General features: G+C 37.4%; 1 long non-coding RNA gene across 2 annotated transcripts in view; it reads left to right on the forward strand.

Moving 5' to 3' along the window:
• Window positions 1-16,316, forward strand: part of LOC129034868 (uncharacterized) — a 48,385-nt gene that overhangs the window by 7,013 nt on the left and 25,056 nt on the right. Inside the window, exon 2 of one of the 2 annotated variants that reach the window (XR_008502041.1) lies at window positions 1,190-1,252. This is a non-coding gene — a long non-coding RNA (uncharacterized LOC129034868). The remainder of the gene's footprint in view (window positions 1-1,189; window positions 1,253-16,316) is intronic. The other variant, XR_008502040.1, reaches the window with a different exon arrangement.

The following is a 16,316-nucleotide window of genomic DNA, read 5'->3' on the forward strand; positions in this document are numbered from 1 at the left end:
TTAGGGGGCTATACTTCTTTCATATTAAATCTAGACTTGAAAACTGTACCTACTCAGGAAACCATCAAATGAATAGGTCCTCTGGCAGTCAGTCTCAGGTTGAAGTTTTTACTATGCTACAAGTAAAACCAGATTACTTTAGGCCCCTGGTGACTAAGAGAATATTATAGCCTGAGAACCATTACATGTTAAAGAATATGGCCAAGGGATAGGTGAAGACTGATATATGTATGTGTATATATATATACATTAGAATATTGATGACCTCTGAGATTTTGTAGACCTCTGACAGTGGATATAGAGCAGTGCTATCAAAACAATTTTCCATTTTTATAAAAAGTACTTTGTAATAAGTGCTTTACCACCTGAAATGAAGACCATGGATATAAAGATCTTCCTACAAATAGCTTTTTGAAAAAGTCTATATAATGCCTTATCTGAAATTCAAGTATAAATGACAAGAAAGCAGTTCATTAAGAAGAAATCTGAAGTTCATCATGTATATTCAGGCATGACTACATGATAAGATTGCATGAAATAGTCAGATGCTGACCTCTATCTGTACAATCACATGAGTTAAAAACTACAAATGCTGCCTGACTTAAGTGTGAAGTGTTATGGACTCAAATTCCATCAGCAACTTGCTATCGCTGAAATGATTTTCTGAAAGGGTGGCTGAATCTAGATAATGATGGAAAACAATAAACAAAATAAAGTGCAATAATTACTCAATATAAACAGCGATTGTATTTCTGGAAAATATGCAAAATACTTTACTCTTCTGTCTGTCTATCTAAGCTCTATATAAAGCAGAATTTGGATTATGCTCAAGTAAATATGAACAGTTTCTTCGTTAATACCTTATGTATCCTTTGAAAATCATGCCAGACAAAGGACAATTGCATATATCACATTTCTGATCCCTACTTACTAAAATGGCTAGTAGCACCCACTCCCAAACATTATGACAAGGGAAAAATGCCCTCATATGTTATCTACCTGCCCATAAAGAGTGGATATATGGACATTTAAATGTGGAATGGACATTAAAAAACATCTCTCAGAGCTTAGAAACTCACTTCAAGAAGGCCTAAGATTAATTCAAGGACTCAGGTTGGTATTAACACTCTCAAACTGGTCACAGTCCCCATTCAAAATAACTACTTCCTGCATTTACTTTTCCTTCTAGCTCCTGAAATCGTTTGGGTAAGCAATTGCTGATTTTAGTCAAATTCCCTCACTTCACAAAAAAGTAAGTTGAACAGTTGAGTTGAATGTCAAATACATAGTGAAATCAAATCTTGCTAAGTGCTTTTTCACTCTAAAGTTCCAAACCCACAAACTCATCTGATGCTAATGGAGGGATTTTTTGTTAAGCATGTATAGCTAGTGGTTAAGTGAAATGTAATCCAATGCCCAAGAATCAGAAACCCTGGCCCAAAGTTGAGGACAATGAGGCATTAACTACCTAACATTTTAAAGAAAGCTGGTTAACTGTTAAGGCAACCACACTTACTCCTGAATTTATGGGATTGGAGAACCAGCATTAACTCTACCACCAGCTACAATGCCACTATCCTTCCCAATCCAGGAAAGAAGGTGAGTCAGTATGGAATTAAGGAGATAAAGGTATCAGGTGGTTGTTCTTGTAGAAACTATAAGCTCTTGGAGAAAAATTATTAACTCCTGTCCCCAAAGGGACAGGGGAGCTGCTTCTCAAAAAATTGGAAAGCATATGACACTTTTAGAAATGGATTTCTGACAAGAAGAAAGCCTGGCATACCATCCTCCTAGTTAGTTGTCTGTTAGACAGTAGATCTAGAGCAGAGCAAGAAAACTGTAGACAGCTACAGAAGTGAAGGGAATAGAGCAACCTGTTTTTTACATCTGGCACGTTGAGAATTTCTGAGTTTCCCAAAGATCAGTGGGATGCCACCAAAGGACTAAACTTTCTTGCCAGAACTGCACACCACATATGAAAACTTACCTCAAGACAAAAGGATGACATCTGCATGAGCTTTGGATATACTCCAAGTTACAGGAATGAAGAGGAAGGGAAAGTTAAGTTTAAGGCTGACCCTCCAGACCGGGGAAATGCAGTGGAGAGACTCTCTAGGATTCTCTTAAGAACTCACACATGCAAACCAATGGAGCAAACATTTGGATGGCTGCCACAGAGGCATCATGAGTCTGTATTAGTTTCCTAAGGCTGCCATAATAAATTAGCACAAATTAAGTGATGTAAACTAACAGATATGTATTATCTCACATTTCTGGAGTCCAGAAGTCCAAAATCAAGGTGCTGGAAGTGTTGCTTCCTTGTGGAGGCTCTGAGGGAGAATTTATTCTACGTCTCTTATATACTTTTGGTGTCTGCCAGTAATTTTAATGTTTCTTTGCTCATAGATGCAGAATTTCAATCTTTCTCTATCTTCACATGGCCTTTCTTCCTGTGTGTCTCTCTGTGGCTTATTTATTTATTTATTCATTGAGACAGACTCTTACTCTGTCACTCAGGCTGGAGTGCAGTGACGTGAACTTGGCTTACTGTAACCTCTGCCCCCACCAGGTTCAAGCAATTCTCATGCCTCAGCCTCCCAAGTAGCTGGGATTACAGGTATGCACAACCACGCCCAGCTAATTTTTGTATTTTTGTTGGAGATGCGAGTTTTGTCACATTGGCCAGGCTGGTTTTGAACTTCTGACCTCAAGTGATCTACCTGCCTTGGCCTCCCAAATTACTGGGATTACAGGTGTGAGCCACCACACTTGGCCTGTGGCTTCTGTTTTTATTTTTTAAATTTTTTCTGTTTAATTTAATTTAACTAAAAAAATTTTTTTCTATAGGTTACTGGGGAACAGGTAGTGTTTGGTTACATGAGTAAGTTCTTTAGTGGTGATTTGTGAGATTTTGGTGCATCTATCACCCGGGCAGTATACACTATACCATGTTTGTAGTCTTTTATCCCTCACCCCCTTCCACATTTCCCCCTGAGTCCCCAAAGTCCATAGTGTCCTTCTGGTGCATTTGCATCCTCTTAGCTTAGCTCCCACATATCAGTGAGAACATAGTGTTTGATTTTCCATTCCTGAGTTACTTCACTTAGAATAATAGTCTCCAATCTCATGCAGGTTGCTGCAAATGCCATTAATTCAGTCCTTTTTATGGCTGAGTAGTATTCCACTGTGTGTGTGTGTGTGTGTGTGTGTGTGTATTTATGTGTCTCACAGTTTCTTTATCCACTGGTTGATCGATGGGCATTTGGGCTGGTGTCACGTTTTGCAATTGCGAATTGTGCTGCTATAAACATCCATGTGCAAGTATCCTTTTCATATAATGACTTCTTTTCCTCTGGGTAGATACCCAGTAGGGGGATTGCTGGATCAAATGGTGGTTCTACTTTTAGTTCTTTAAGGAATCTCCACACTGTTTTCCATAGTGGTTGTATAGTTTACATTCCTACCAGCAGTGTAGAAGTGTTCCCACGTCACCACATCCATGCCAACATCTGCTATTTTTTTATTATGGCCATTCTTGCAGGAGAAGGTGGTATTGCATTGTGGTTTTGATTCGCATTTCCCTGATCACTAGTGATGTTGAGCATTTTTTAATGTTTTCTAGCCATTTGTATATCTCCTTTTGAGAACTTTCCATTCATGTCCTTAGCCCACTTTTTGATGGGATTGTTTGTTTTTTTATTCTTGTGGATTTGTTTGAGTTGGTTGTAGATTCTGGATATTAGTCCTTTGTCAGATGTACAGATTGTGAAAATTTTTTCTCACTCTTTGGGTTGTCTGTTTACACTGCTGACTGTTTCTTTTGCTGTGCAAAAGCTCTTTAGTTTAATTAAGTCCCAGCAATTTATCTTTGTTTTTACTGCATTTGCTTTGGGATTCTTGGTCATGAAATCCTTGCCTAAGTCAATGTCTAGAAGGATTTTTCCAATGTTTTCCTCTAGAATTTTTATAGTTTCAGGTCTTAGATTTAAGTCCTTAATCAATCTTGAGTTGATTTTTGTATAAGGTGAGAGATGAAGATTGAGTTTCATTCTCCTACATGTGGCTAGCCAATTATCCCAGCACCATTTGTTGAAAAGGGTATCCTTTCCCCGCTTTATGTTTTTGTTTGCTCTGTTGAAGATCAGTTGGCTGTATTTGGCTTTATTTCTAGGTTCTCCATTCTGTGCCATTGGTCTATGTGCCTAGTTTTATACCAGTACCATGCTGTTTCGGTGATCATGGCCTTATAGTATAGTTTGAAATCAGGTAATGTGATGCCTCCAGATTTGTTCTTTTTGCTTAGCCATGCTTTGGCTATGAGGGCTGTTTTTTGGTTCCTTGTGAATTTTAGAATTTTTTCTAATTCCATGAAAAATAATGGTTGTATTTGGATGGGAATTGTGTTGAATTTGTAGATTGCTTTTGGCAGTAGGGTCATTTTCACAATATTGATTTTACTTATCTATGAGCATGGGATGTGTTTCCATTTGTTTGTATCATCTATGGATTATTTCAGCAGTGTTTTGTAGTTTTCCTTGTAGAGGACTTTTGCCTCCTTGGTTAGGTATATTCCTAAGTTTATTGTTGTTGTTGTTGTATTTTTTGCAGCTATTGTAAAAGGGGCTCTTGATTTATTGATTTGAAAAGTGTGGAAATTTCTTGAGTTCTTGATTTGATTCTCAGCTTGGTCACTGTTGGTGTGTTGATGAGCTACTGATTTGTGTGCATTAATCTTGTATCTGGAAACTTTGCTGAATTTTTTTTATCAGTTCTAGGGGTTTTCTGGAGGAGTCGTTGGGGTTTTCTAGGTAGACAATCATATCATCAGCAAATAGCGACAGTTTGACTTCCTCTTTGCCAATTTGGATGCCCTTTATTTCTTTCTCTTGTCGGTGCTCTAGCTAGGACTTCTAGTACTATGTTGAAGAGGAGTGGTGAGAGTGGGCATCCTTGTCTTGTTCCAGTTCTCAGAGGGAATGCTTCAGTCTTTTCCCCATTCAGTATTATGTTGGCCGTGGGTTTGTCATAGAGGGCTTCTATTATTCTGAGTTATGTCCCTTGTATGCCAATTTTGCTGAGAGTTTTAATCATAAAGAGTTGCTGGATTTTGTAAAATGCTTTTTCTGCATCTATTGAGATGATCAAGTGATTTTTGTTTTTAATTCTGTTTATGTGGTGTATCACATTTACTAACTTGCATATGTTAAACCATCCCTGTATCCCTGGTATAAAACCCACTCAATCATGTTAGATTATCATTTTGATATGTTGTTGGATTTGATTAGCTAGTATTTTGTTAAGGATTTTAGCATCTATGTTCATCAGAGATATCAGTCCATAGTTTCCTTTTTTGGTTATGTCCTTTTCTGATTTTCGTACTAGGGTGATACTGGCTTCACAGAATGATTTATGGAGGGTTGCCTTTTTCTCTATCTTGTGGAATAGTGTCATTACAATTGGTACCAATTCTTCTTTGAATATCTGGTAGAATTCTGCTGCGAATCAATCTGGCCGTGGATTTTTTTTGTTGGTAATATTTTAAATTACCGTTTCAATCTTGCTACTTGTTATTGGTATGTTCAGGGTATCTAATTCTTCCTCATTTAAGCTAGGAGGGTTGTATCTTTCCAGGAATTTATGCATCTCTTCTAGGTTTTCTAGTTTATGCACGTAAAGGTGTTCCCAGTAGCCTTGAATGGTATTTTGTATTTCAGTGGTGTCAGTTATAATATCTCTCATTTCATTTCTTATTGAGCTCAATTGGATTTTATTTATTCTTTTCTTGGTTAATCTTGCTAATGGTCTATCCATTTTATTTATCTTTTCGAAGAACCAGATGTTTGTTTCATTTATCTTTTGTACTTTTTTTGGTTTCAATTTCATTTAGTTTTGCTCTCATCTTGGTTAATACTTTTCTACTGCTGGTTTGGGGTTTGGTTTATTCTTGTTTCTCTAGTTCTTTGAGTTGTGACCTTAGATTGTCTGTGCTCTTCCAGACTTTTTGATGTAGGCATTTAGGGCTGTGAACTTTCCTCTTAGCACCACCTCTCCTGTGTCTGAGAGGTTTTGATAGGTTGTTTCACTATTGTCATTCAGTTAGAATAATATTTCATTTTCGTCTTGATTTCACTTTTGACCCAATTATCATTTGGGAGCAGGTTATTTAATTTCCATGTGTTTGCATGGTTTTGAAGGTTCCTTTTTGAGTTGATTTTCAGTTTTATTCCACTGTGGTCTGAGACAGTGCTTGGTATAATCAATTTTCTTAAATTTATTGAGGTTTGTTTTGTGGCCTATCGTATGGTCTATCCTGGAGAAAGTTCCATGTGCTGTTTAACAAAATATGTGTTCTGTGGTTGTTGGATGGAATGTTCCACATACATTGTTAAGTCCGTTTGTTCCAAGGTACAGTTTAAATCCATTGTTTCTTTGTTGACTTTTTGTCTTGATGAACTGCCTAGTGCTATCAGTGGAGTATTGAAGTCCCCCATTGTTATTGTGTTGCTGTCTATCTCATTTCTTAGGTCTATTAGTAATTGTTTTATAAATTTGGAAGCTCCAGTGTTAGGTGCACATATGTTTAGGATTGTGATATTTTCCTGTTGTACAAGGCCTTTTACCATTATATAATGTCCCTCTTTATCTTTTTTAACTATTGTTGCTTTAAAGTTTGTTTTGTCTGATATAAGAATAGCTACTCCTGCTTACTTTTGGTGTCTTTTTACATGAAATGTCTTCCCCCCCGCCCGCCCCTTTACCTTAAGTTTGCACGGGTCCTTATGTGTGTTAGGTGAGTCTTTTGAAGGCAGTAGACGGTTGGAGAATTCTTATCCATTCTGCAGTTCTGTATCTTTTAAGTGGACCATTTAGGCCATTTACATTCAACGTTAGTATTGAGATGTGAGGTGCCATTCCATTCATTGTGCTATTTGTTGTCTGTATACCTTGGTTTTTAAATTTTTGTTTATGTTTTTTAAATTGTATTTTTGTTTTATAGGTCATGTGAGATTTATGCTGTAAAGAGGTTCTGTTTTGATATATTTCCAGGATTTGTTTCAAGATTTGGAGCTCCTTTTAACAGTTCTTGTAGTGGTGGCTTGGTAGTGGCAAATTCTCTCAGCATTTGTTTTTCTGAAAAACACCATATCTTTCCTTCATATATGAAGCTTAGTCTAACTGGATACAAAATTCTTGGCTGATAATTGTCGTGTTTGAGGAGGCTGAAGATAGGGTTCCTATCCCTTCTAACTTGTAGGGTTTCTGCTGAGAAATCCACTGTTAAACTGATAGGTTTTCCTTACAGTTACCTGGTGCTTTTGTCTCACAGCTCTTAGACTCTTTCTTTCATCTTAACTTTAGATAACCTGATGACAATGTGCCTAGGTGATAATCTTTTTGAGATGAATTTCCCAGGTATTCTTTGTGCTTCTTGTATTAGGATGTTTAGGCCTCTAGCAAGGCTGGGGAAATTTTCCTCAGTGATTCCCCAAAATATGTTTTCCAAACTTTTAGATTTATCTTTTTTCTCAGGAACAGTGATTATTGCTATGTTTGGTCATTTAACATAATTCCAGACTTCTTGGAGGCTGTGTTCGTATTTTCTTATTGTTTTTTCTTTGTCTTAGTTGAATTGGGTTAATTTGAAGACCTTGTCTTTGAGCTCAGATTCTTTCTTCTACTTGTTCAATTCTATTGCTGAGACTTTCCAGAGCCTTTTGCATTTCTGTGTGTTCATTGTTACCTGAAGTTTAGATTGCTTTTTATTTATGCTATCTATTTCCTTGAATATTTCTCTCTTTATTTCTTGTATTATTTTTCAAATATCTTCTCTCTCTCTTTCTCTGTTTCTCTCGCTCTCTCTCTCTCACACACACAAACACACACACGGTTCAGTTTGCAGTACTGGTTCATGCACTTTCTCCACCATCTGAACACACTTACATAGAACAGTGAATTTAACACAGTTTCCAGGATTCTTGGTATTAGCATTTCCTAGTTTTTTTAAACACACATCCAGCTTTCTGACTCAAAGATACAAAGCAAGAAGAGAATATTTTTTAAAAATACCATTTAATACGAAGCTACTTGTTTTTGTGAATGTTATAAAAACTCTGCTTGGATTTACCTTCCTTAAGTCATTTTAAAAAATCTTTCTTTGATATTTTTACTCTGATCTCATTGCTTCCTTTGATACAGAGAGAAGTCTGGTAGACTGTTTCAATCTACCCACAGTGGACCATCCAAAGAACAACAGGAAATGTTTTAAAAGATCCTGTGTCCTAGAAATTATCAAATATTTCATCTTGTTAAGGCTCCTGCAGGATTATGGGTTTTTGATATTTTGCTTCTTCATTTGCTTTTACCAATATTGTTGATAGCTACATTTTTTTCAAAGGGACACAATTTCCTTGCATTACACAGAATGATATTTTGTTTATAATTCACACATAGTAATTATACATATTATGGAGTATTGTGTGATGTTTCAACACATGTATACATTGTATAATGATCAAAGCATGGTATTTAGCATATTCATCACCTCAAACATTTATCATTTCTTTGTGATGAGACATTTAGAATCCTCTCTTGTAGTTGAAATATACACCATAACATTGTTTACTATATTCACCCTAATGTGCTATAGAACACCAAAATGTATTCTTCCCACGTAACTGTAATTTTGTACCCATTGATCAGTCTGTCCCCATTCCCTCTTTCCCAACCCTCCCCAACCTCTGGAAATCACTACCTTACTCTGTATTTCTATTGATGTGTATATTTTTTAGATTCCGCTATGAGTGAGATTATGTGCTATTTGTCTTTCTGTGCCTGGCTTATTTCACTTAACATGTCCTCTAGTTTCCTTCATGTTGCTGAAAGTGACAGGGTTTCATTATTTTTTATGGCTGAATTGTACTCCATTGCCTATATATGTTTTCTTTATCCATTCATTCACTGGTGGACACTTGGGTTGATTCCATATCTTGCGTATTGTGAATGCTGCTGCAATAAACATAGGAATGTAGATATCTCTTCAAAGTACTGATTTCATTTCCTTTGGGTAAATAGTAGTGGAATTTCTGGATCATATGGTAGTTTTATTTTTTAGTTTTTGAGGAAACTTTACACTGTTTTTGTTGTTGTGTGTGTTTTTGTTTGTTTGGTTTGTTGGTTTTGGGGGGCTTTTTTGAGACAAGGTCTCACTCTGTTGCCCAAGCTAGAGTGCAGTGCTGACGATCACAGCTCACTGCAACCTTTATCACCTCAGCCTCCTGACTAGCTGGGCCCACAGGCATGTATCTCCATGCCTGGCTAATTTTCCTTTATTATTTGTAGTGACCAGGCCCTTCTGTGTTTCTCAGGCTGGTCTCAAACACCTGGGCTCAAGCGATCCTCCCACCTCGGCCTCCCAAAGTCCTAGGATTAGAGGTATGAGCAACCATGCCCAGCCCTTCATACTGCTTTCTATAATGGCTATATCAATTTACATTCTACATGGAATAATTCTTAAAGTTACAAACTGCATTGCTGTTGTAATAGAAAAGGCTTAGAAAAGGAGCATGAAAATAACATTTATGAGTGAACATGCTAGATCATTTATTCAGACTACCTCACTCTCTATGTGTTATAAACTGAATGTTCATTTTCCCCCAAAATTCATATGTTAAAATCGAATCCCCAGTATCCTGGTATTTGGAGATAGGGCTTTTGGGAAGTAGTTACATTATGAGGGTGGAACCCTCATGAATGGGATCAGAGCCCTCACAAAAATAGGCCAAAGAGCTAGCTCACACTCTTTTTCACCCTGTGATGAGACAGTAAAATGGCAGCAATCTACTCAAAAGAGGACCCTCACTGGAACCTAACCATGCTGGCACCCTGATGTCAGACCTGTAGCCTCTAGAACTCTGCAAAATAAATCTCGGTTGTTTAAAACTACCCAGTTTATGGTACTTTGTTATAATGACCCAAATTGCCTAAGACCCCATGTAAAAATCCAGAGAAACTGATATTTCTACATTATTTGTCTGAAGTCACATGATTAGGAGTTAAACCTTGGGATCCCAATCCTACATATATCAATTATTAATAATTATTAGCTATAAGACCATAAAAAATAACTTATTCCTTTGAAATTTCATTTCCAATCTGTAACATGGAAACAATAATATATGTCCTGCTAAGTAATTGATATTTTTTCTGAAAGAGAGGCAAAGACTAAAAGAACAGGGAAAAAGAAAGAGAAAAAGAGAAAGAGAGAAAATGAGGTGGAAATGAAAGGTGCTTTGATAATTGCAAGTTACAATATAGGTATGATTTATTATTATTATTAATGAGAAAATTCCAATTAAATAGAGTACTTACATATAGTATATAATCAAAAACTAATATCAATTGATAAAAACCAACTTTGTGCTTGGATAAGCATATTGTGTCTCCTAACTAAAATCTGTCCTGATACATTACCATCTCTTTCTGAAATTACATACTTAAATATTTATTAATATATTATTTCTGTTGATATTTTTATGAATATATGAATACATGGTATCTTATAGAACAAGGATTTGTGGTAAATCTGAGCTAAGACAATTGCATATCATATTTTATAGCTGGAATTTGAAGATGAATAGAAAAGTGATTCAATGAAGAGCATATGAAATGTATCTCAAGATCGCAAAATATAACTTAAATCTTAGCTCATTCTTTGGACAAGTAAAAATGGATGCTAGTATAATTGTGTATTTTAATGAATAAAAATCTCACACATCTAATTGGAAAAATCAATTGGAATCTACATGAAATAAGTTAAACCCAATTATATTAAATCTTAATTATTTACATATTACTGTGAGCAGTACCAAGAAGTCAAAACACATGGATCCTTTCCTGATGGAAATTAAAAGCCAATTGGGAAGATAAGACTTAAAAAAAAAATGAAGAATTTAGATACCAGTGTGGAATAATTTTTAAAGAGTATTTGTAAAGCAATAAGTAATATAAGATTTCAGAGGAAAAAGTGTTAAAGAGGGCCAATGAGGAAATTTTATTGGAATAATTGAAATTTGAAGAATAAAACTATCAGAAGAAGGCATTGCCAGGTGAAAGAAACACATTTGTAGATGTATATTTATTATTCAAAACATCACTGTTGTGGTTTAAATGTGTCTCCCAAGATCCACATGTTTGAAATGTAATCCCCAATGCAACAGTCCTAAGAGTTGAGATCTTTCTAAGATAATCAGTGCTGTTATCCTGGGAGTGGGCTAAATATTGTGGGAGTGGGATCCTGATAAGAGTATGAGTTCACCTGTCTTCCTCTTTTACACTTGCTTTCACCATGTGATGACTTCCACCATGTTATGTTATGACATAGCAAGACCTTCACTAGATGAGGCCCCACAGTCTTAGAGTTCCCAATCTCCAGAGACATGAGCCAAATAAACTTCTGTTGTTTATTAATTACCCAGTCTGTAGTATTCTGTTATAGCAGCATAAAATGAACTAAGACAATAACATAAAACAAGAATTTCAGTATTTGTAAATGTAAATGATTAAGAAAAATATCTTCACATTATAGTAGCCTCATTGTAGAATCTGACATATTTACTGATTGTATTAGGCTGTTCTTGCATTGCTATAAAGAAATACCTGAGACTGGGTAATTTATAAGAAAAGAAGTTTAATTGGCTCACAGTTTTGCAGGCTGTACAGGAAGCATAGTGCTGGCATCTGCTTTCTGAGAGGCCTCAGGAACTTCACAATCATGGTGGAAGGCAAAGGGGGAGCAGACACTTGACATGGTGAATGTAGGAGCAAGAGAAAGAGTTGGGGGTGGAGGTACCACACTTTACAACAACCAAATCTTGAGAGAACTCATTCATTATTGAGAGGACAGCACCAAGACATGAGGGATCAACCTCCATGACCTAAACACCTCCCACCAGGCCACACCTCCAAGATTGGGGATTACAATTCAACCTGAAATTTGAGTGTGGACAAATATCTAAACTATATCATTCCACCTTTGTCTTCCCCCAGATTACCTATTCTTTTCACATGGCAAAATACAATCATGCCTTCTCAGCAGTTCCCCAAAATCTTAACTCATTTCTGCAACAACTCAATCAAAAGTCCCAAGTCCAAAGTCCCATCTGAAAATGAGTTCCTTCCACCTGTGAGCCTGTAAAATCAAAACAAGTCATGTACTTCCAAGATACAATGAGGGTGCCAGCATTGGATAAACATTCCCATTCCAAGAGAAAGAAATCAGGCAAAGAAAGGGACTAGAGGCCTCACACAAGTCCGAAAACTAGCAGGACAGTCACTAAATCTTAAAGCTCCGAAATAACATCTTTTGACTCCATGCCTCACATCCATGGCATGTTAATGCAAGGGGTGGGCTCCCAAGGCTTTGGGCAGCTCTTCCCCTGTGACTTTGCAGGATGTAGCCCCATGGCTCCTCTCAAGTGCTATAGCTGAGTGCCTGCAGCTTTTCCAGGCATACAGTGCAAGCTGCCAATGGATCTATCATTCTTAGTTCTGGATGATGGTGGCCCCCTTCTCCCAGCTTCACTAGGCAATACCCCACTGGGGACTCTGTGGGCTTCCAAACCCACATTTCCCCTCCCCACTGCCCTACTAGAAGTTCTCTGTGAGGGCTCCACCCCTGCAGCAGGCTTCTGCCTGGACACCAGACTTTTCCATACATCCTCTGAAGTCTAGGCAGAGGCTACCAAGCCTCCTTAACTCTTGCACTCTGTGCACCCACAGGCTTAACACCATGTGGAATCTGCCAATAATTATAGCTCGTGTCCTCTGAAGTGATGTCTCAAGTTTTACCTGTGCCCCTTTGAGCTGAGGCTGGGGCTAAAGCGACCAGAATTTGGGGAGCAGTGTCTCAAGGCTGTGCAGGCTAGCAAGGTACTGGGCCTGGCCTACAAAACCAGTCAGTTTTCCTAGGCTTTAGGGCCTGTGGTAAGAAGGGCTGCCAGGAAGTTCTCTGAAATGTCACTGAAACCTTTTTCCAGTTGTCTTGGCTATTAGCATTTGGCTCATTTTCAGTTATGCAGATATCTCTAGCAAATGGTTGCTCGACAGCCTGCTTGAGTTTCTCTCTTGCAAAAGGTTTTTATTTATTTGCCACATGACCAGGCTGCAAATTTTCTGAACTTTTAGGCTCTGCTTCCTGTTTAAATGTAAGTTCTAAACGTAAGTCATTCCTTTGTGCCTACATCTGAGCATAGGTTGTTAGAAGCATCCAGGCCACATCTTGAACACTTTGCTGCTTAGAAATTTCTTCCACCAGATACTCTAGGTCATCATTCTCAACTTCAAACTTCCACAGATCTCTAGGGCATAAACACAATGCAGCCAAGCTGTTTACTAAGGAATAATATGCATAATCTTTGATCCCAATACATTTCTGATTTCTATCTGAGACCTCAGCAGCCTGGACTTCAAAGTTCATATCACAATCAGCATTTTGGTAGCAACCATTTAACCAGTCTCTAAGAGGTTCCAAACTGTCCTTCATCTTCCTGTCTTCTGAGCCATTCAAACTCTTTGGACTGCTGCTTGTTACCCAGTTCCAAATTTGCTTTCACATTTTCAGATATCTTAATAGCCATGCCTCATGCCTGGTACCAATTTTCTGTATTAGGCCTTTCTTGCATTGCTATAAAGAAATACCCAACACTGGGTAATTTATAAGAAAAGAGGTTTAATTAGCTCACAGTTCTGCAGGCTGTATAGGAAGCATGGCACTGGCATTTGCTTCTGGGGAGGCCTCAGGAACCTTACCGTCATGGCAGATCATGGAGCAGGAGTGGGCACTTGATATGACAAAAGCAGGAGCTAGAGAGAGAGTTGGGGGCGGAGGTGCCACACTTTACAACAACCAGACCTCAAGAGAACTCACTTGCTGGCTAGAGGACAGCACCAAGACATAAGGGATCTGCCACTGTAACCCAAACACCTCCCACTAGGCCCCACATCTAACACTGGGGATTACAATTCAACATGAGATTTGGGTGGGGAGTAATATCCAAACTGTATCACTGATATATTAAAATATACACCAAGCTATCATGCTCTATCTAGGGGAAGGTGATAATTGACCAATTCTTTCAAAATGTTTCATTTCTGAAATATTTTATTGGAAAACTCTTATGAATTTGGGTGAGATTTTTACTAACAAATCTCCTGAGCTATGTCAAAGGAAATGAATTTTGAGTATCAATGAACCCTTACAAAGAAAAAACACGAAAGTAAATTTTATCGAATAACATGATATGTAAAAGAGTTAAAATAATTATACCTTTATAGATATCAATATATTTTTCGTATACTAAAGAACTATATTTCACACAATATGTGGCAAGTTTTATATATGTTATTAAGCATATTATACTAATAATACTGCCATTTTTTAATGGATTTTTTCTTATCCAAATGATGACCCAGGCAACTAACTTTCCTGCTAAGGAAAGTCCTGTTAAGGAATTTCCTTTCCTTCAAGTGCCCTCTTTTGCCATTTGTAAGGCAGTTAATACTTACAGGTTTATTATCAAGAGCTTAAGAGAAAACTATTCCAAAAATACAATTTTATTTTTTTTGCCACTACTTTCAATGGCAAAAAATGCAAATACTTTTGCATCAACCTAATAGCTTATTTCTGGTTAAAAGACTAAGAGTTCATGTTCATTTAACCAAATGGATTTTTAAAATTATTATTGAGGAATATTTATCAGGGATAGATAAAAAGTTTTTAAGGAGCCTGAAACATAATTTGGAGGACTCTAAGAGAAAAAGTAAAAGTTACATATTTCAAAAAACTGATGGTAGCATAAACATTACAAAACTGAGCAAAACGTATTTGTATTGGCTGGGCGCGGTGGCTCACACCTGTAATCCCAACACTTTGGTAGGCCAAGGCGGGTGGATCACGAGGTCAAGAGATCGAGACCATCCTGGCTAACAGGGTGAAACTCCGTCTCTACTAAATATACAAAAAATTAGCCAGGCGAGAAGGCGGGCACCCGTAGTCACAGCTACTCAGGAGGCTGAGGCAGGAGGATTGTGTGAACCTGGGAGGCAGAGCTTGCAGTGAACCGAGATCGTGCCACTGCACTCCAGCCTGGGTGACAGAGAGAGACTCCGTCTCAAAAAAAAAAAAAAAAAATATTCATACTAACTGCCTGATGCATTTCCACACCTTTCCTATATGTACTTCAATAATGCAGAACTAATGAAATTACAACTTACAAATACAATTTAAGTTAAATTTTACATTTTCTTTTAGGTTATATTATCCCACACAAATGTGTAATCAAATTACTCATGTATACATATGTACGCAAAGATGAGTAAGTTTTCTCACCAGACCACTTGTTTCTTCTGGGTGTTTTGTAACGTCAGTGACAATTTTCCAAGATGTTTCATAGGAGCTGCCATATTTTTCCAAGACAAGATATACCAGTTAACACTACAACTAATATTTTTTGTAATTAATTAATTTTTATACATTTAGGGGTTACAGTTACAAGTTTCCTACATGTATATATTGTGTAGAGGGCAAATCTAGGCTTTGAGTGTACCCATCATCTGAACAGTGAACATTGAAACCAATAAGCAGTTTTTCAACTGTCTCCCAACTTTGACACTCCCAGCTTTTATAGTCTTTAGGGTCTATTATGCCACACTGTATGTCCATGTGTACCCATTGTTTAGCTCCCACCAATAAGTGAGAACTTGCTGTATTTGACTTTCTGAGTTATTTCACTGAGGATAATGGCCTTCAGTCCCATCCATGTTGCTACAAAAGACATGATTTCATCCTTTTCTATGGCTGAATAGTATTCCATGGTATATATAGATTTATTTTCCTTTGGGTATATACCCAGTGGTGAGACTGCTGAATCTAATGGTAGTTCTATTTTTAGTTCTTTGAGAAAGCTTCATACTGTTTTCCATAAAGGTTGTTATGATATACATTCCCAGCAACACTGTATAAGCATTCTGTTTTCTTTGCATCCTGGTTAACATCCTGGTTAGCATTTCTTTCATGTTTTTTGGCCACTTGTATGTCTTGTTTTAAAAATTATCTGTTCTGGTCAGGCGCCCTGGCTCACGCCTGTAATCCCAGTACTTTGGGAGGACAAGGCGGGCAGATCACCTGAGGTCAGGAGTTCTAGTCCAACCTGTCCAACATGGTGAAACCCCAACTCTACTAATAATTCAAACATTAGCTGGATGCAGTGGCATGAGCCTGTAGTCCCAGCTACTCGGGAGGCTGAAGCTGCAGAATCTCT

Source organism: Pongo pygmaeus, chromosome 3 (genome assembly GCF_028885625.2).
Source record: "Pongo pygmaeus isolate AG05252 chromosome 3, NHGRI_mPonPyg2-v2.0_pri, whole genome shotgun sequence".
Lineage (NCBI taxonomy): Eukaryota > Metazoa > Chordata > Mammalia > Primates > Hominidae > Pongo > Pongo pygmaeus.